The sequence below is a fragment of the Felis catus genome, chromosome A2, assembly GCF_018350175.1.
Source record: "Felis catus isolate Fca126 chromosome A2, F.catus_Fca126_mat1.0, whole genome shotgun sequence".
Taxonomy (NCBI): domain Eukaryota; kingdom Metazoa; phylum Chordata; class Mammalia; order Carnivora; family Felidae; genus Felis; species Felis catus.
This window is the reverse complement of record NC_058369.1, coordinates 95,781,226-95,801,317: the sequence shown is the minus strand read 5'-3', so window position 1 is coordinate 95,801,317 and position 20,092 is coordinate 95,781,226. Positions and strand designations below refer to the sequence as shown.

The following is a 20,092-nucleotide window of genomic DNA, read 5'->3' as shown; positions in this document are numbered from 1 at the left end:
GAGGCTCAAATTCATTACTGAGATTAAGAGACACATACTCCACCGAATTAGCCAGCTAGGTGTCCCTTTTGGCTCCAATTTTTGATAACTGCTTTGCCTTAGTGGATCTTTAAAAACCATCTCCAAATATAACACACACATGCTAACACAGAGCTACACACAAAGATAAATATCCTTTAATTTAGGAATCATTATTGTATGCTGTGTGAAACACAATACACACACAATATTTCCTTAGCCTGGAATATTAGTCCTTATAAAGTTTAATACTAACTTGCTTTAATAGCTTCAATTCTAACCAAACTCCTTTCCAGAAATTCTATACCTTGGCTATAGTGGACTATTTATCCTTCTCTGAGACACACATGTAAGCTTCTATGCCTTAGTTCTCACTGGCCTGTTTGCTGGAAGGTACAGATTCCCTTCACAATTGCCAAACACCTCATCTTTTGCAACCGTCAATGTCTCTTACATCTCTGAAGTCCAACTCAAATATCACCTCTTCTGTGGAGCTTCCTTCGTCTCTCAGGGAATTAGTGTCCACTCCATATGCTTCCATCATAGTGATCATCATTGCAGTCTACTTACTTGCTTGTCCTCTTCAATGAACTATGGGCTTCAAAGGCCTCGACCATGTGTCTGCCTTCTCCTTATTGCTAAGGACCTATGTGTGCCTGGCACAAATGTTTATCAAATTGGATGTTAACATAGAATCACAACTAAGAACGCTTTCTAATGTTTACCGGCAGTCTTCATCAGGTAGTTTCTCCTTCATACTGTTCAAAAGTTGGTTCCCTTAATATTTCTACCCACAGCAAACTTCTTCTATAAAAGGCCAAATAGATATTTTAGGCTCTGTGAATCATACTGATCTCTGTTGCAACTAGACAATTCCACTGCTGTAGCTTGAAAGCCACAGGCAATATGTAACAGAATGGGTGTGGTTGTGTTCCAATAAAACTTCACTTACAAAAATAGGCAGGGAGGTTGGGCCCATGGATTCTAGTTTGTCAACTCCTGATTTGATGGAAGGAGTATAGCATAGAACAATTTGGGTTGGAATCCCATATTTACTATTTCCTAGTTCTAGCACAAATTCCTTAACCTCTCTGTACCTTAATTTCCTCATCTGTAAAATAAGGTTAAGGCCACCTACCTTGCAGGACTGTCATGATTATCTAGGTAAAGTATGTAATATGGTGCCTATCAGATACTAGTTACTCAATAAATTTTATCTCCCTTCCTCTTTCAGGATCTGTAAAGCAACTGGTAAAGATTCAGTTGTTGCCTTTAAAGAACTCAATACTCATTCTTTTTAAAAGACAGTGAAACCTTAAGAAAAATGTCACCAACTCTATGTTCTATATCAGGAATGATATATAACTGGTAGTCTAGACTTTATCATTTATCAGGTGTCTGGCTGTTGGCAAGTTAAAAAACATAGTTTTTTCCACTGTCTTCTGAACCAAGGTTAACTCCATTTTCACTTTATTTCTAGGTCACTGCCAATATTCATAAAGGTCTCTCCTATGTAACTGCACTTAAAATTCCAAGTAAAATGGATATAGAATTGAATACAAAGCAAGGAGACAGAATCTCACACTGGAAATAAGTGCAAACACATATACACACAAAAATACCCACCTTTGGCAGGAAGCAAGAGGTCTTAGTCTTAAAATGTTGCTAAAAATGAAGTCTGGTTTAAGAGCTTTGGGTTTAGCTTGCCTAATTGCATATTAAGTTAAAGTCAAATGTGGCTTTACCTTTGGTGGCTTCCCAGAAGTTCACGAATATCTCCAGTTTACAGGAAAACTTTATGAAAATGACCTGAGCTCAGAAAAATCTTTTAACAAAGAATGCAACTTCTCAGTCATAGGCATTCCTGATTTAAAAATTACTTTGCTTTTATAACAGTATCTTAATATGATAGTATTCAAAATACAACTACACAAACACGAAAGCATTATCATGATAGTACTAAAAAACTCTGTGGCAGTTTGGCTGCCTGAGGTTTCTCAGCACCCAAGGTAAAGGAGATAATCCAACATATTCTGGCTGTTCTTGGCTATCTTTTATATTTACACAGCTTTCAGCGTAGAAAAGGATGCTGCAGTTAGAAAAGAAGAAATGAAAACAGCTGCAAAGGGCAGCAGCTGTCTCTTTTAGCCAAACCAGCAAATGAACACTGAAAATAGCTAGCATGAGGTCCACAAGTAGAAAACTGTCCAAACTTGGGATACAACCACTATATAAAACACGACTCTTACTTTTCTGTTTCCTACTAAAACATAAGTATTTGGAATGAACACAGACCTCAGAACTCACCACACAAATATTTACTTATTTTTCTTTCTTTTCTTTTTTCTTTTTTTTTTTTTTTTGAATATAATTTACTGTCAAGTTGGTTAACATACAGTGTATACAGTGTGCTCTTGGTTTTGGGGGTAGATTCCTGTGATTCATTGCTCACATACAACACCCAGTGCTCATCCCAACAAGTGCCGTCCTCAATGCCCATCACTCATTTTCCCCTCTCCCCTGCTCCCCCCCGCCATCAACCCTCAGTTTGTTCTCTGTATTTTTTAGATAGCTGCAATTTTTCTTAGGCAATATTCCGCTTTCATATATTTGACTTTCCAACTACTCAAAATGTTAATGTATTATACTCTAACTTGCCCTTCACAACTACTTTTCATACTTTGAATTCAGAATTTCATTTGGTGCTGAAAATTTAACATTTTGGTCTCTAATGCTATAGTGCTGTCGGTAAATAGCTTAATTTCAGCAACTTTGGCATCTCTGACTATTGAGCAGTATAAGAGATGAAGGTTGCCTAGGAAATTTGAAAATAATAGACCCATCCCCATGAAAGCTGGCTCACAGATCCTCTTGGTGCTTCTGGCTATACTGGCTAAAGAGGGCAGGGGGTGGGAGGTGGGGACATGGAAAGGGAGGAAGAAGAGTATATCCCAGGTGATCTCTCTCTCTCTCTCTTTTTTTTTTTTTTTTTTTTAATAGAGGGAGACAGAGAATCCCAAGCAGGCTCTCTGCTGTCAATGCAGAGCCCAACACAGGGCTCAAACTCACAAACTGTGAGATCATGAACTGAGCTGTAATCAAGAGTCTTAACCGACTGGCTTAACAGACTGAGCCACCTAGGCACCCCTGGAGGTTTGGTTTTTTTTAAACATATATTTTTATTTTTTTATTTTATATATATATAGAGAGAGTGCTAGTGGGGGAGAAAGGCAGAGGGAGAGAGAGAATCTTAAGCAGGCTCCACACTTAGTGCAGAGCCTGATGCAGAGCTTGATCCCACGACCCTGGGATCATGACCTGAGCCAAAAACCAAGAGCTAGATGCTCAACTGACTGAGCCACCCAGGTGCCCCCACTTCTGGAGTTTTAATAAGCAGTTTTTACTTGCTAATGAGCTTGTGTGAAATGAAATTTCTGATCCTTAGAGGCTGATGATTTTTCAGCCCAATGTATATATTTTTGAGTGGGTCGATTTGGACTCTATGATGGATAAGACACAAAAGCTAATAAGAAAGCTTTGCTTATTACTTGGATTTGGAACACAGTTGTTGGGCCTTGTAGAGTCTCAGCTTTGCAAAAGACTAGCTTTTTTGGAATTCTGAATTCACGGGGCCTAGTTGCTTGATCCTGACTCTAAGCTAAAACCTGCAGCTGTCTGATATTGGCTGTTTTAGTCTCAGCACAAGATCCACTGAACTGAAAGTAAGCAGAGGCTCAATGAACAGAACTCAGACTCTGGAAGCGTTGTATATTTAGGACACTCCCTGTGGGGCCCTAAACTATGAAAACATCAATGGATGCTAGCTGGATTGTCTGGGTCACATCCACATGCCCACAATAAATGTCTTATTCTCTGATGGGACCATCTAAAATTAGGCTACTAATAGGCTCTATATTTCTGATGCAGAGGCCAATTGCATTCCTAACTTGTGATTCTTACCAAAAGGTGCAAGTTGGAAGAGGGCACATCATAAGGAGTGTGACCCCACCACTCAGTACTGGCAGAATGGATTCTGGACTTCCTCCCGGGGATGGCCCACTCCTGTTGACTTGTGTTCAGGTTTCCAGATTAGTTACAATTTACAACAATGGACTAATAGCCTTACTCTAATTCCATCACCTTTCTCCTGGTAGATATGCCTCAGTGAGGCACTCTGATTATTTAATACAGCTGTCCCTAAAGAGGAATTGATCTTTTCTAGGCTGCTCACTAGATAATTAACCAGGACAAAAGAGAGAAGTTATGTTAACTGATTTTGAAAAATTTTGAATTGTCAGTATTTAATCCTGACCAATTCCTTAACATAATATGTCTTTCTGGTCAAATTACATAAAAATGCTTTTCTATGAAAATGCTTTTGTCCTTTTTGTAGTCAATCCTTGTGGATAAAAGGTCTGGGTAAGAACAGGGAATGATTGAAAAAATGTAAAGTTAAGATTGTTAAATGAGACACAATGATTTTGTACCAACATAGACCAAATAAAAAATCTGGCAATTGGGGAGGCATGTGAAAGAGTATTAATAATGATCTCTGTTTCTCCCAGAAACAAAGAACTATTCTTGGAGGTGTTCTTTTCTTCCTGAAGGAGGCTGCCTTTCCAAGAGGCTATGAGCATTCCAAGTTCATACTGACTGCTGAGCTATGATCACTCCTGACAGTCCTGACTACAAGACAACAAAGTGTGTCCTACTTCTTGTACTCTCCATGCAGAACATCTCTAGATGTGGTCCATACTTATCAAGCAAATCATGGTCAAGCAAATCTGTTTGGAACTGTCTGCCTTTAGGCAGTCCTGAGGCCACATAATGGACTGAATTATTTGGGACTGGATGGGGAACCTTAGGGTGGAACACCGCACAGTAGGTGGTCACATTAGGGGCCCTGTTACCTGTACTGCCTAATATATGTCCTGCTGGGGGTTTCCTAACAATTGTGAATTCTTTGTTTCCAGGGGTATTACATATGGCCTTTAGAACTATACTTCTTTGTGTGTATGCTGACTCTTGAGGACACTGCTTCAGCCCTAAAAGGCATTTAGGTCACTTTCAACTTATCAGTCAGATTTGTGCTGTGTCTTAATTGATGCCTTTGGCTAGATAAAAAAAGAAACTTAAATACAAAAACTTAAAGAGAAGCCACCTGGCTTTCTAAGACAGACCTTTATGATTAATTAAATTTAACCATTTAGAGGTTCAGCCTAAACTCTGAACATCTTTTTTAAGTTTATTTATTTATTTTGAGAGAGACAGAGACAGCATGAGCAGGAGAGGGACACAGAGGAAGAGAGAGAGAACCCCAAGCAGGCTACATGCTGCCAGCTGCAGAGACCGACATGGGACTTGAACTCACGAACCATGAGATCATGACCTGAGCTGAAACCAAGAATCAGTGGCTTAAATGACCAAGCCACTGAGGCTCCCCCTAAATGCTGAACATCTTAGAAGCACAGGTATCAAGGACTTCCAGATTTCAAACTACACTACAAAGCCACAGTAATAACTACAGTATGGTACTGGCACAAAAATAGACACACTGACCAAAAGAACAAAATAAAGAGCCCAGAATTAAACCCTGACATATATGGTTAATTAATATTTAACAAGGAATCAAGGAATACTCAATGGGAATGGAGAAAGGACAGGCTCTTCAACAAATAGTGCAGCGAAAACTGGAGAAACATGCAGAATAATGAAATTGGACCCCTATCTCACACCATTCAGAAAAATTAATTTGAAATGGATCAATGACTTAAAACATAAGACCTGAGACTATAAAACTCCTAGAAAAAAAATGTAGGAAAAAAGCTCACTGGTATTGGTCTTGGCAATAATTTTTTGTTATGATGCTAAAGGCAGAAACAACCAAAGGAGAAATTAGCCAATAGAACTATGTCAAACTCAAAGTTTCTGCACAAAAACAGATGCAATTACCAAAACGAAAAGACAACCTACAGAATGGGAGAACATTTTTGCAACCTATAGATTGGATGAGCGGTTAATATCTAGAATACACAAAGAACTCAGTCAACTCAATAACAAAAAGCTAAACAATCCAATTAAAAATATGGGCAGAGGAACTAAATAGACACTTCTCCAAAGAGGACATCAAAATGGCCAACAGACACTTGAAAGATGCTCAAATATCACTAATCATCAGGGAGATACAAATCAAAACTACAATGAGATATCATCTCACACCTGTTAAGAATGGCTACCATCAACCAAGAAGACAAAAGACAACTGGTGCTGGCAAGGATGTGGTGAAAAGGGAACCCTTATACACAGCTAGTGGGAATGTAAATTAGTCCAGCCAGTATGGAAAACAACATGGAGGTTGCTCAAAAAATTAAAAATAGATCCATGGAACTATACAATCCAGCAATTCTACTTGTGAGTATGTATTTAAAGGAAATGAAAACAGGATTTTTACTAGGTATATGTACTTCCATTTTTACTGCAGCATTATTCACAATAGTCAAGATATGGAAACGACTCATGCTGAGCATGAAGCCTACTTAAGATTCTCTCTCGCGCAGGGCACCTGGGTGGCTCAGTCGGTTGAGCGACTGACTTTGGCTCAGGTCATGATCTCACAGTCTGGGAGTTCGAGCCCCGCGTCGGGCTCTGTGCCGACAGCTCAGAGCCAGGAGCCTGCTTCAGATTCTGTGTCTCCCTCTCTCTCTTCCTCCCAGCTCACGCTCTGTCTCTGTCTCAAAAACAAACACTAAAAAAAATAATTTTAAAAAAGATTCTCTCTCTCCCTCTGGCCCTCTTCCCTGCTCGTGCGCTGTCTTAAAAAACAAAAACAAAAACAAAAAACCAGAGAGTAAAACAGTGATTACGAGGGTGAGAGATAAGAGTAATGGTGTTTAAGGGTATAAACCTGTAATGAGGAATAAATAAGACACAGAGATCTAAGGCACAGTATAATGAATATAGACAATAATGATTATATCGTAATCATGTAAGGTGATAAATATCGCCATATTGGCAATCACATTACAGAGTATACATGTATCAAAATAACATGTTGTACATCTTAAACTCTTAAACATATATAATGTTAACGTGTCAAATTTATTCATAAATAAATAAATAAATAAATAAATGCCATGGGTAGAGGGAGAAAAAGAAGAGAAATGTTCCAAATTGAGGTAGTTATTTGGTAAATATGATAGTCACATTTCTCCCTTGATACAATCTTAGGAATTTACTTCACACAATAAAAATCACCAATATTAAATTTGAAAAAAAAATAAACAAAACCAAATGTAGCAGCATGCAATTGGAAAATAAGAATTTTAAATTCAATTTCTATTTAGCATCAAAAATATATTTAAAAATAAATTTAACACAAGAAGTGAAAGACTTCTGTGCTTAAACAAGTATTGTTGGGATTAAAGACATAAAAATATGGAGAGATAAACCTTGTTCATAGATTGGAAGACTAAATATAGAATTGCAAAATCCCAGAAAATCCTAAGCAATCTTGAAAAAGGGAACAGATCAGAAAATTTTATCACCTGATGTCAATATTAAGATGGTGTGGTACTGTCAAAAGTTTCAATAGATAGATTAATGTCAAAAAATTAAGTGCTCACAAATAAACTTAAATAGCACTATGACTTTCAACAAAGGTGCCAAGGCAATCCAATGGGAGGAAATTAAGTCCTTTTATCAAATGATGCTGGAATAAATGTTTAGTCATATGGAAAACTTAGATCCCAGGGGTGTCTGGGTAGCTCAGTCGGTTAAGCATCCACTTCAGCTCAGGTCAGGGTCTCATGGTTTCTGAGTTCAAGACCTGCATCAGGCTGTCTGCTGTCAGCACAGAGCCCGCTTCAGATCCTCTCTCTGCCTGTCTCTCTCAAAAATAAATAAACATTAAAAAAAAAAAAAAAAAAAAAAGACTGGATCTCAGACCTAAGTGTAAAAGCTAAACTCACAAGTTTAGTATCCGGAATTTATAAAGAGCTTTAATAAACTAGTAAGAACAAAAATGCAAAAGGATACAGTGACAGTAGTATTATTGTTTCCAATTATTCACTCCCCTCCTTTATAGAAAGATTGTACTTCTGGGGCACTTGGGTAGCTCAGTCAGTTAAGCACCCGACTTCAGCTCAGGTCATGATCTCACAGTTTGTGAGTTCAAGCCTCATGTTGGCTCTGTGTTGACAGCTCAGAGCCTGGAGTCTGCTTTGAATTCTGTGTCTCCCTCGCTCTCTGCCCCTCCCCTGCTCATGTTCTGTCAGTCTCTCTCTCTCTCCCTATCTCAAAAATAAATAATAAACATTAAAAAAAAAGTTTTAAAAAATATGTTTAAAAAAAAAGATTATACTTCCCTACACATTTATGCCACTTCTGGCCATTTGTCTTGCTTTGGCCAATGAAATGTATATAGAAATGAAAAAATGACATTTCTGAACCAAAGTTTTAAGAGCCCTCATGTGGTTCTACCATCACTCTTTTTCTCATTGTCAACAAGACCCTGGCAGCAATTTATCCTTCACCTTGGGTCCCAGAATGAAGACATAGGAGCATACCTCAAGCAGATCTGCAGCTGACATGTTTCAGTGAATGAAAAAAGAAATGCTTTTTTTTTAAACGTTTTTATTTATTTTTGAGACAGAGAGAGAAACAGAGCATGAACGGGGGAGGGTCAGAGAGAGAGAGAGGGAGACACAGAATCCGAAACAGGCTCCAGGCTCTGAGCTGTCAGCACAGAGTGTGACGCAGGGCTCGAACTCACAAACTGTGAGATCATGACCTGAGCCGAAGTTGGATGCTTAACTGAGCCACCCAGGCGCCCCAAGAAATACTTCTTATTATGAGCCACTTAAATTTTGTGGTTATTTGTCTCTATGGCATAATTTAGTCTAAGCTAACTACTACAGGAACTAACAAGCAATTGACATTAGAGTGAATACTCAAAATCCTATTAAGTGTGGCTTAAACAGAAGGGTTTATTCTTTTCATGTAACTATAAATCCAGAAGGAGATAACCCTGAGTTCTTATATAAGCTACACAACGTCATCAAGGTCCTGAGCACCCCCCTGTTGTTATACTCTATTATTCTTAGCATGCTGTTTTCACCCATGTGGTCATAAAATGGCTGCTACAGCTCCAGACTACAAGCTTGGTGTGCTACATTAGTCAGAACTGGACCATATGGCTACTTCTAACTGCAAGGAGAGCTAGGGAATAGAGTTTTGACCTTTTAAAGTTTCCATAGTTTACAGAGGAAGAATGAAAAGATTTAAAAATAAAGATTGGTCAGCATACATACAGTGTCTGTCACACTGGGAATGTGGGATTAGTAGAAGAGTCTGGAAACACTAGTTGACATGCTTAAACACTGCTGGTGAAGTATAATTTGGAGCAATGATTTTGTAATTTTCTAATATGTGTTCATGTTGAAGATGAATATATAGTAGGCCTAGGAATTCTACTTCTATAGACAGTTCATCTGTATATGTTCTTGTACGTGTTACACACACACAAACACACACACACACACACACAATTTGCTTATATATTTAAATGAGGTACATCAGGGCCAAACTATTTCTTTTAATAAGCTAAAAATATCAGAGCATATTTGTGTAGTAAGGGTTGTTCTGTGAAACTTTTGTTTCAAATAAATAAATACACACACACACACACACACACACACACAGATACATATAGCATGTATGTATATGTGTATACCCAGGTTATGATAAATAAAATTACTTCTTACGGTGGGTCATGGTTACAAAAAATTAGCAGATACTGTCCTAGGTAACCCCTGACAGGTACACAAAAAGACCTGTATACTAATGCTTATTTTGTCATTATTTATAATAACAAAGCTTGGCAACAAGCAGGTTGCACTGTAGCATGAAACTGGCTGGGCAGACCAGCTGCAGGAGGTTTACACCTATTCCCTCAGGCTAAATGGAGGAAAGAAGCAGCTGGGGTAGGTCTCACTACATAGTATGTATATTTCCACCTAAAGTCATTTCCAGAAATGGTGCACATCACTCTCTGCTGTCTGTCCTTGTGCTTCTGTCAAACTTTGTGCAGATGATATTATCTCCTGTCTTCTTCCAGCACAGAAATGGAGCAATAGCTCAGCTGCACAGAATGGATAGAGGATCTGGCTGATCTTTTACTCCTCATCAAGATTTTTAAATCTCTGCTGTTTTTAGCCATGTCCCTTCTTCATTTAGAGAGACCTGTGCCTCCAATTCCTGCCTTTTTTTCTTTCACAATTGTTGATTTGACCTCTGATTCATCAGTTTAGTTTTGCTAAATAATTTTTTTTTCAACGTTTATTTATTTTTGGGACAGAGAGAGACAGAGCATGAACGGGGGAGGGACAGAGAGAGAGGGAGACACAGAATCAGAAACAGGCTCCAGGCTCTGAGCCATCAGCCCAGAGCCTGACGCGGGGCTCGAACTCACGGACTGCGAGATCGTGACCTGGATGAAGTCGGACGCTTAACCGACTGCGCCACCCAGGCGCCCCTAGTTTTGCTAAATAAATCAGTTGTCTTTTGTGCAACTGCTGTCAGGCTTTCAAAACTTTTTTGAAGTCTTTCTTCGGCTATTATTTCCTCTCTTGTTCTTTTTGACCTTAACATAAAATTTACCATTTTAACTATCTGTAGGTGTACTGTTCAGTGGCATTAAGTACATTCACATTGGTGTGGAACCATCACCAACACAAATCTTCAGAACTTTTTCACTTCAAACTGAAAGTCTGTTCCCATTAAATGATAACTCTTCCCAGTTTCCACCGTTCTATTTTCTGTTTCTATAAAGTTGTGTGGTTCTTTTTTAAATTCACTTTTCCAAAACGGAGCTCTATCTCCTTAATTCAGTTCTAGGACAAATTCTTTGATCATCTCTGCCTCTCCATTTGTATTCTCCCTTTCTGGAACAACTATTATTTGGATAATGGATTTCCTAGCTATATTGTCTAATTTTTTAATCTTTCTCTTCTTCTTTACCTCTGCCTTTTTGTTCTACTTTCAGGGAGATTTCCTTAACTTTATTTTCCAGCTATCCTATGGAATTAACTTCCAGCTGTATCATGTTTTAAACTCCATAGTTCTTTCTTGTCATTTGGTTGTTCCTTTTCCTATAGTATTCTATTTTGGGGTCATTGAGGTAATAATATCTCATTTCTATGAAGATAGTAATCTTTTTAAAAAGTTTTGTAGACTTGACAGAGTTAGAAATGTCAATTCTCCATAAACTGACCTACAGAGTTAATGAAATTACAATCAAAATCACAGCAGGACTTTTTATAGATATAAACAAGCTAATCCTAAAATTTATATGGAAGGGCAAAGGAACTAGAATAATTAAAAACAGTTCTTAAAAGAAGAATAAAGCTGTAGGAAAAAATACTAATTCAAAACTTACCCTAACACTAAAATAATTAAGACAGTGTGCTACTGGCAGAGATATATATACAAAGACCCATGGAACAGGGGCGCCTGGATGGCTCAATGGGTTAAGTGTCTGACTCTCAACTCTGGCTCAGGTCATGATCTCACAAACTGTGAGATTGAGCCCCACATCAGGCTCTGCGCTGGCAGGGTGGAACCTGCTTGGGATTCTCTCTCTTTCTCCCTCTCTCTTTGCTCCTCCCCCACATGTGTGCGTGCATTTGCTTTCTCTCTCTCAAAATAAACAAACATTAAAAAAAAAAACAAACCTCCAGGGGCACCTGGATGGCTAGGTCAGTTGAGTGTCCGACTTCAGCTCAGGTCATGATCTCACAGTTTGTGGGTTCGAGCCCCAAATCAGGCTCTGGGCTGACAGCTCAGAGCCTGGAACCTGCTTCAGCTTCTGTGCCTCCCTCCCTCTTGTGCTCTGTCTCTCAAAAATGAATACATGTTAAAAAAAAACAAACAAAAAAACTCCAAAAGTGTACCTACATCTAGGGATTGCTTTTCTTTCTATGTTGTGCTCTGTGCTGACAGAACAGAGCCTGCTTGGGATTCCCTCTCTCCTCTCTGCCCCTCCCCCTGCTCACATGTACACATACTCTCACTCTCTCTCAAAATAAATAAACATAAAAAAACAAACCAAACCAAACAAACAAACAAAAAAACAAAAACACAGGGCTCCTGAGTGGCTCAATTTGTTGAGTGTCTGACTTTGGCTCAGGTCTCACCTGATCCTGAGTTCAAGCGTCTCACCATTCCTGAGTTTGAACCTTGCATGGGGCTCTGCGCTGACAGCTCAGCACCTGGAGCCTGCTTCAGATTCTGTCTCCCTCTCTCTCTCTCTGCCCCTCCTCCACTTGTGCATGCACATGCGGGCTCTCTCTCTCAAAAATAAATAAACATTAAAAACAAACAAACTAAAGATTCGTGAAACAGAAAACAAGAGTCCAGAGATACACCCATACAAACATGGTCAAATCATTTTTGACAAGGGTGCAAAAGCAGTTCGATAGAGAAAAGAGGTTTTTATTTAAATAATGTTGTTCAAACAACTAGATATCCACATGCCAAAAAAAAAAAAAAAAACAAAAACAGAACCATAACCTAAAGAGTAAGAACAGCTTACACAAAATTATCTAAAAACAGTTCATAGATCTAAATGTAAAACTATAAAACTTTAAAAAGAAAACATAGGAGAAAGTCTTCATGACCTGAGATTATGTACAGTTCTTATTTAAACAATTTTTAAATGTTTACTCATTTTTGAGAGAGAGCATGCATATGAGTAGGAGTGGGGCAGAAAGAGGGAGACAGAGAATTTGAAGCAGGCTCCACGCTTTCAGCGCAAAGCCTGATGTGGGGCTCAAACTGTGAGATCATGACCTGAGCTGAAGTTGGACACTCAACCGAGCCACCCAGGCACCCTGTATTAAGTAGAGTTCTTAACATGATATCAAAAGCTTAACCTAAAAAGAAAATAAAAAGATAAATTAAGACTTTATTAAAATTAAAAACCTTTGATATGCAAAGACAGCTGTTAAGAGACTGAAAACACAAAATGCAGAATGGGAAAAAATATTAACAAATCACCTATCCAACAAACAAAATGCCAAAGTGGATGACTCTCAAAGGCATTCTGCTGAGTTTAAGAAGCCAGGCTAAAAGGATTACGTACAGTATGATTCCATTTATACAACACTCTCGAAAAGACCAAACTATAGTTATGGGCAACAGATCAGTAACAGCCAGGGGCTATGGGTGAAAGAGGGTAAGACTATAAAGGGACAGGACAAAGGAGTTTTTTGGGGGTGACAGAACTGTTCTGCATCCTGATTATGATGGTGGTCACACCAATCTATATAACGTTAGAACTGTATACCCAAAAAAGTCAGTATTACTATAAAATTTAAAATTAAATGTAAAAGATTTCTTCTGTTCTCCAAATTATGGAAAAGTCATATGGACTTCTCTACTCTTTTTATTTGTTTGTTTCAGCCTCTATCATGGTACACATGTTCCTCAAATGTCTTTTTAGCTCACTATTCACAGTTAAGAGTGGAAATTGTAGTTAGGCAAGAAAGATAGTGGAATGCTTTCAGTTGTGGGAAAGGAAGAGAATACGATGCTGATTAACCAATATATTTTGGGCGATGCTGGCTAACTACTTGGAAGTACCGATGAATCTAGTTGCCTTAGGTTTATGTAAAGTTAGAAATATTCTTGTCCATAGTAGGACTACAGGATCCCACCAAATAAAATCTTGATAGGAAAAGAATTTTCAAAAAAAAAAAAAAATCACATATTCAGCCATTCTTCACAAATTCAGATGCTGTTACTGAGCAATCACTATGTGTTGAGCAAAGCACAAAATAACAAAAGAACTTTTCTATGTGGTTAGCTCTACTTCCTTTCTCTTACTTAAGGAGTAAATCACAATACAAAAACATTTGTTTTTCTATCTGGTTCTACTTCCCTTTTTTATATGAAAAATCATTCCAGGATCACAGATTTACCTGATGAAAGCCAAACTCTTCTATTGCTAAACAGCTATAGCCCTCAACCTAAGAAAACTAGTTTAGAATCTGGGGACATTTTATTATTTTCCTGTCCTTCAATGCTATCCTACTGATTCAATCTGAAAAACATGCTATTCTGAAAGAGATTTCAGAAGAAAGTGAAGCTATCTTACAGGCAATGGTATTGTATTTCAATTTTAAGATGAAAGAACATTTCCAATGTTCTTTGTGTTTAAAGTCAAACATTTTAAGAAAAGTCTGGCAAACACTGTGTGGTCCATTGCCAGGTCTGCAAAAGTTATCTTCTTGTGGTGAATAATTTATACTTTGGAGTAATACCCTCTTCCAAATACCTTACTGCAAACTGGTAAAGAAAGAAGAAATGCAAGCTGAAAGGAAATACCTATAGTCCATTGTTTTTTTGTTTTGTTTTGTTTTTAAGTCAAAAGACACTAACAGTAAAGACAAATTCTAAAATAAGATTAAAACCTTTTAAAACATAATTGCTTCAGTTTTTAATTCACTGATTTTATAAAAGAGACTATCACACTCCTTTGAAGATAAAGGGTCAAGGAATGCTTTTCTCCATTATATTCCAATATATTTTTATCTCCTTAACAGCTGCTCCTTCCTTTTCTGGTAAAAGCAATCCAATTTTTCTGGAGAAACCCCCTTCCATCACAGTCAAGAAATGGTTTTGATGGGGCTGGCTCCACCAGGGGGTAGGGGTTAAGGCACAAATTTGGCTAATCGGTTTTCTATTCACCTAACCACAGCGATTGGTTCATATCATCCAAACTGGACCACTGACTTAATTCTACGACTTTTGTTGGAGGAACCAAGAAAGAAGTGTTTCCTTTTAAACAAAAGACAGAAGACATGTGTAAGTTGCCATGTTTTGTATCATGTGTTCCCTGCATTACCACTGGCCCATAGCTACTTAGACTAAGGATGGACATCTGATCCAAAATGAACGTTTCAGGCAAGTTAGTCACCTATTACAAGGTTTAATTCCAGGGTTTTACCCCAAAAAAGGGGCTCTATACTGGATAGTGACTAACTTAACCAATCAAATTCTCTCTCAGAGAATCTGAAGGTATGAGAAAGAAAGAACATGAATGAACTGGGCATTCACACTTTATCATTTCTCCTCAATCCTCCACAGCCCTTCCCTCCTATACCTACCTTCTCAAGACCTACCCTTATTTCATGAACAGAGCAGACCACACAGAGAATTCCATGGTCTTCTCATAGCCAAGCTTATAAACCAACTTGCATATGCATTCATTTTTCTCTTCTTAGAATGAAAGTGCATCCCTTTCAAAGCAAAGACAAATATGCTATGGATCCCTTCCTTTGCAAAAATGTTTCTTTCCTCTTCAGAAACTATGTCCTTTCATTTACCTTATCCCATTCCTATGCCATCAGTTCCCTAGACTATAGAGAATGATCTAGGCCTAGATCACCTTTCAACAAGCAAACATGTTCTATTATTTTCCATCATTAAAAAATCTCCTTTAAAGAATGTTCTTCTCAACAAACGCTTGGTCATCTGTATCCACATGGAAAAAAAAGAATCTTGAAACCTACCTACAGCTCCACACAAAAGTAAAATTCTATATGAATTGCAGATCTAAACAGGGGAAGGTAAAACCAATAATGCTTTTTCTTTCTTCTCTTTTCTTAGAGAGAGAGAGAGAGCATGTGCACAAGCATGCTCAGGGGAAAAAGGGGCGGGGCGGGGGGGAAGGGAGAGAGGAAGGGAGGGAGGGAGGAAGAGAGAGAGGAAGAGAGAGAGAGAGAGAGAGAGAGAGAGAGAGAGAGAGAGAAAGAGAGAGAGAGAGAGAGAAAATCTTAAGCAGGCTCTATGCTCAGCGCAGAGCCCAACAAAGGACTTGATCCCATTACCCTGGGATCATGACCTGAGCTAAAATCAAGAGTATGATGCTCAACTGACTGAGCCACCCAGGCATCCCATAATAATGCTTTCAAAAGAAAATATGCAGGTGCATCTTTATAACTGCAGGGTAAACAAAGATATCTTAAGACATTGTTAATGTTAATTTACTTCATGTCCAGAATGTCACTATCTTTTCCTCTGTAATTGTTTCAAATCTCTTTATTTTTCAAAGATATAACATATAATTAGATTTTCCTTCTGCCACAATTCTTTCCCTTCCTCTCTATCAGAAAAACTACTTTGAGGGGCACCTAGGGGGCTCAGTCGGTTGAGTGTCCGACTTTGGCTCAGGTCATGGTTTCCAGTTCATGGGTTTGAGCCCCACGCTGGGCCCGCTTCTGTCAGTGCACAGCCCACTTTGGATCCTTTATCCGCTCCCCCCTCAAAAATAAATACACATTAAAAAAAGAAAAAGAACAATCACTTTGAAGTTGGTTTTTTAAAACTGGAATAATCTTGTTATTTATCAGTAGGAGAACAGAAAAATAAATGGTGGTTAATCATGTAATAGAAAACTATGTAATAGCTCAAATATACCAAAAAGTCTACATGATCACTGTCTAATGGAATGTTTTTTAACCAGTCAAAATGTAAACTTATAGTTAAATATAGTTTACTATTTCTTTCCATTTCCCATAGAGAAGAGTGTCCATATTTTCCAAATCCAAAATTAAGAAACTTGAATAGAAAAATATACAGCCCAAATGTAATAACTGATATCATAGTTGTCCTGGACTTTCTAGAAGGTGGTGTTTCATGTACCCATAAGCAACAGTGTACTCTGAACATCAAAGTAAGCAATGTATATTTACCTACCTACCTACCTACACATTATATTGCCTATAATAGTTATCATCAGCTAGACTCAATTCACCATACTTAGGTGTTTCAGCAGCCTTTTACACTAACTTCTAAACAAAAGTATGAAACTTGAAAAAGATGTTGACAGTAACACTTTCCCTCATTCCTAATGATTTCCTCCATTTGCAAGGAGCCCAAATGGTGTAATATTCTTGACCCTTATCTACCTCAGGGATTTTAGCATATCTGGAGAGGAAAAAAAAAAAACTGGATATGCTTACTGTTTTGACCTCTCAACTAGTTCAGAGCTCAGGGGAGGAATAGAAGCCCTTGCAAATTTAACAAAATACTAAGTTTCTTAAAACATCTTTTAAGGAAGCTGAGAAACATAAGCTTTGCTCCTTTTAACAAAGTATCATTGATTCTCATGAAAATGAAACTTCCAAAAATGACTGCAAAAATGCACTATATAAACATAAAAACTATAAAAAGCGAAATGCCAATCAACTGATTTTGTTCTTCAAAGAAATGCAATTTACAGGTTTACTATTATAGTAAATTTCAGATAATGTTGTCAATGGAAATATTCAACAACAGTTTGAATAATACATGTGCAGAATCTGGGGCACCTGGGTGGCTCAGTTGGCTGGGTGTCTGACTTCGGCTCAGGTCACGATCTCACAGTTCGTGAGTTCGAGCCCAGGCTCTGTGTGGAGCCTGTTTTGGATTCTGTGTCTCCCTCTCTCTGCCCCTCCCCTGTTCACGCTCTCTGTCTCAAGAATAAACATTAAAAAAATATATATATATATATATATGTGTGCAGAATTAGACTGAAAAAAAAAAAAAGCCAGAAGGCTGTAACTATAACAAGATCTCATGAAGCGGCGCCTGGATGGCTCAGCTGGTTGAGCACCGACTTTGGCTCAGGTCATGATCTCACGGTTCATGAGTTCAAGGCCCACATTGAGCTTGCTGCTGTAAGTGTAGAGGCCTGCTTCTGATTCTGTCACTCCCTCTCTGCCCCCACCTGCTTGCACATTCTTTCTCAAAAATAAATAAAAAATATTAAAAATAAATCTAAAAAAAAAAATCTCATGGGAAAAAAACTTTGCTTTATGTTCCTTGTGCCATTTAATACGCACAACAATTCCACCACCGACATTTTACAGTAAAGAAACATAAACTTTGGGAGTTAAATTATTTTGGAATGGCCTTATGGTATATACAGAAAATTCTGCAAACTGCAGTATTAATCCTGGCTGTAACATTCACTAGCGTACACGCCACTTAAAAGTTTTGAGACTTTTTCCTAATATGTAAAAGTAAATAATTAAGCCTCTGTTGCTGGGCAATTATAAAATAGGGTAACGAAATATATAAAATACATTCAATATTTGCCAAATAGTAGGTAATCAATATAATGTAGTCATCGTCACTGTTATTAGTAACTTGCCTAGAATCACATAGCTGTATCTAGTTTCAAAAACCTTTTTCCTTCTTTTAAAAATACTTAATAAAAAGGGTGCCTGGGTAGCTCAGTGTTTAAGCATTTGATTCTTGAATTCGGCTCAGGTCATGATCCCAGGGTCATGGTATCGAGCTCCACGCAGTCCTTCATGTTGAGCACGTAGCCTGCTTGAGATTCTCTCTCTTTCTCCCTCCCCTGCTGCTCACATGCTCTCTAAAAGTCATGTTTAAAAATAAAATAAAATAAGAACACTTAATAAGGTTATACAGAGTATAAAATTGGAACGTATATAGAAAAATATAAAGAATAAAATAAAAAGATCACTATAATCCTCAAACCCTATAATAATGACTATTAACACGTTGGCATGTATTTTATATAGAGAGAGCCTTCTTTTTTTTTTTTTTAATATATGAAATTTATTGTCAAATTGGTTTCCATACAACACCCAGTGAGAGAGCCTTCTTTTAAGTGAAGAACTGGATTGTGCTGTATAATGAAGTTGCAATTTTTTTCTTTTATATTTAGGTTTTATCACTAGTCTCCTCCCTATAACTTTACATTAAGCAGGTTCTAACGTATCCACTATAATAAGTAAACTTATGTGTATCTTTGAACCTATGCTTTTTTTCCCCCAAAGAATGTCTTAAGCCAAGTAGCAATATCTCTGTTTTTAGCAAAACTCCAGCGACTACATGTTAACATTCAAGTATTGGTTTGCATCTGAAAGAATTCATTTATATACTTTATATATTTTTACTACTGATAGTGAATCTTAGCATTAAGATTCTATCACATTCTATTGCCATAGCAATGAAATATAATTAAGGCTAAGGGCTTCCTCATGTTTGTTCCTGCTGTCCAAATCACAGCCCCAGTCTGAGACTGGAAACTCTCCAACATCAGAAAATAAGAAACTGAGTCCTATGTATTTGACTTAATGTTTTCTAATTCATTTTATATTCCACATATCTTAATGAAATAATGAAGGACATAAGAATATAACAGTCTTTAACACCTAAAAGAATTTAACACCTAAAAAAGACATGAAGAATTGAGATTTGAGCCATGCTTTCCTGCATCCTGAAGAAATGGAAAACTGAATGAACATAAGTGCTTCAATGACCCTTTCAGACTGAAAAGTTAGAGGACATGATTCAAAACATGACCTGATAATAAGGCACAATACCTGAAATGAAAAATCTAACATGTATGACCTCCATAGCAGGTACATAAAATTCAAGTCTTTTTGAGCCACGAGAAAATGAGTAAGAGAATGAAGTATGTCTGTGGGACCTAACTGATCCAATAGTGATTAAGCACTGGCTACACAAACAACATTAAGACCTACAAAACTCTCTCAAAAATCAAAAAAGGACCAAGTACTCTCAATCCAGATTTACAAGGGAAAAGGTATTGACCTTTCTTAAATAATACGAAAGAAGCTACGGTATACAATTATAAATCATGATAGTCATGTAAAAGCAAGATGCATACCAAAATACCACTAAGACTGTTAAGAAACACCATATCCAAGAACAATGAATAATTCATATACTTTACAAAGGATTAAAGAATGCTTAATTATTTCCCAAGATAATACATGAATTTAGGAACTACAATTTATGCAAATTGTATGTTGCAATAAAAAACAAACAGTAATTTCAAATTGAACAAGAGAAGCATAGGATATGTCATTTTTAGAAATGGGACAAGCCGAATAATATGTATTGGAAGTCAATGATTGGTAGTCTATGCTAGAAGCACATGATTATCAGGTGCATTTTTCAAAGGAAAGGCATAATCATAATTCATGCCACAGATACTTACTGAGCACCTACCATTTGCCAGACAAGTAGGGAAATA

At 37.5% G+C, this 20,092-nt stretch overlaps 1 protein-coding gene across 4 annotated transcripts in view; it reads right to left on the bottom strand.

Moving 5' to 3' along the window:
• Positions 1 to 20,092, bottom strand: part of ANKIB1 (ankyrin repeat and IBR domain containing 1) — a 146,524-nt gene that overhangs the window by 111,382 nt on the left and 15,050 nt on the right. The window contains exon 2 of one of the 4 annotated variants that reach the window (XM_045052363.1): positions 18,212 to 18,439. The exons of the other annotated variants lie outside the window; for them this stretch is intronic. The gene's annotated coding sequence lies outside the window, so the exon portion shown is untranslated. The remainder of the gene's footprint in view (positions 1 to 18,211; positions 18,440 to 20,092) is intronic. 4 annotated transcript variants of the gene reach the window in all.